This window comes from Oryzias melastigma, linkage group LG22 (assembly GCF_002922805.2).
Source record: "Oryzias melastigma strain HK-1 linkage group LG22, ASM292280v2, whole genome shotgun sequence".
Classification (NCBI taxonomy): Eukaryota; Metazoa; Chordata; class Actinopteri; order Beloniformes; family Adrianichthyidae; genus Oryzias; species Oryzias melastigma.
In genome coordinates, this window is record NC_050533.1 from 4,882,761 (window position 1) to 4,884,923 (window position 2,163).

Genomic DNA, 2,163 nt, shown 5'->3' on the forward strand with positions numbered 1-2,163 from the left:
TTATGAGTTCGCCTTTTTTACAAAATTGTGGCGAATAACAATATGCAGTTTGAAAAAGCTCCATTGTGACGCAGCGACTAACATGGTCCAAGTCTTCCTGCTCCGCTCCATTCTTATGCATCACTTGCAGACAAATATTTCCATCTACGTCTTTGTTTTCTTTGTCTGATTTGGTATTTGGCTCAAAACTGCACAGTTTGATAGCTCCAATATTGCTCACCATTTTTGTTGCTCTATTTATGCTATAGGTTGGGGTTGTGAGGGGCTGTAAGCTAGCAGGAGAGAGTGAAAACAAAGGAATGATGGGATATCAGTGGAGGGTTACTTCAGCACCAGTTTTCTGAAAGGCTGATGAAATCAATCGTTTCTCTTTATTTTTTTACTTTGATGTCTCAAAAACGACACGATTCTGGTTAAAAACTTTAAAATCCCAATAAAAGACCATACAGTTTTACAATAGATAAAAAATATAGTTGGACTGGGACTTTAATATCTCTCGTTGTCACTGCGTCAGATTGACTGTCGAGTGATTTAAAAGTCAACTTTTTTTAGGAAAGTTTTTAGACCATATTTGAATTCAATTTTACTGTTTTAGTTGTCTGCCATTAATATTTCAGCATTTTATTATTTATTTTTCCAACATGTAAAAGTTTTTATATTATTATAGATTATATTTTAACTTTTATGAAGCACTTTGTGGAAAGTGCTATATAAATAAAGATTTACTTACAAGTCAGGCAAATTTCTAATAAACTCTTATCGCTCTGCAGAAACTATGTCCTAGAAAAGAACATTAAAAAATGGCAAAAATGGAAAAATTATAATTAAAAGTAAAAAGAAAAAACTAATTAAAAGCAAACTGGAAAAATTAATCGCAATTAATTGCTTTTTTATTTTTTTATTTTTTAGCTTAGTATTTGCCGACCACATATTATCTGCGAATAATCACAATATAAAATCCCACATAAAACTCTACATTTAGAAAATTTGTTTTACTTGCTGCTGTCAATCGATTACAAAAAAAATCAGATTCATCGCACTTTTGTGTTGGGATTAATCACGATTAATCACAATGTTTTACCAGGTAAAATGTATTTTTATAATATAGAACTGGACCATGGATTGAATAGTCGCTTTTTTGTGAAAAAGTGATCTAAACCATAAAAATAGCAAGAATAAAATACTAAAAACTGATTGAATATTTATTTCTTTTGTAAGTGACTATGGGATAAGCAGGATAATACTCGACGAAATGTTTCAACGCCATGGAAGCTTGAAGCGCCGAGTTAAAGCGAAGAACTGTTTCTTCGATTAAGTTGCAGTAATACAAATTAATCTTTTGACTACCTGCTCAACCGAACATATTTTTTAAGATATCGATTGTGAGAATTACTCCTGGAGGTATGGAGCCTCTAAAGAGAATTTGAAGAAAAAAATGGAAATAATTTTTTTTTCTTCAAAAATTTAAATAACAAAAAAAATAATAATTCTGGTTAGTAATAAATGCACACTAGATAATACATAGTGTGAGTCAATTATAGTAACTAGAATATATATATATATATATATATGTGTATATATATATATATATACACATATTTTTTTTCTCTTTAGAAAAAAAAACTAACTGATACACACCAGATAGTCATCATTTCATTTTTATAAAGAAAAAAAGGAAACTTTAGAAAAAAAAATGAAGTAAACAAAATGTTTTGGTTAGTAACTAGAACATTTTTACTTCCTTATTTTAAGCAGCCTTTAAGTATTTTAAGAAAAAAAGCTTTTACTTTATTATTATTATTTTTTTACCTTGATGTCCCTTTAGGTGTTCCATACCAAGGCAATAAGCAGCGGAAAAAAATACCTTTATTAGTGTTTCTTTTTTGTGTAGTTAAAAGGTTAAAGCGTTAATTCTTTTTTATCAATCGTATGCGTTAATGTTCACATCCCTAAATAAAAGATTCCTTGGAATGATTTTAACCCTTTAACACCGGGGAAATTTCCGGCAACAGCAAAATAACACATTCTTCAAACTACACAATAAAATTCATCTGAAGCTGAGAAAAGGGAATTTCAGTGCAAATAATTCAAATTTCAACATGTTTAATGGACGGGTGGAGCCGAAATAGTGTCTTAAAAATGTGCGTAGTGATGGACGAACAT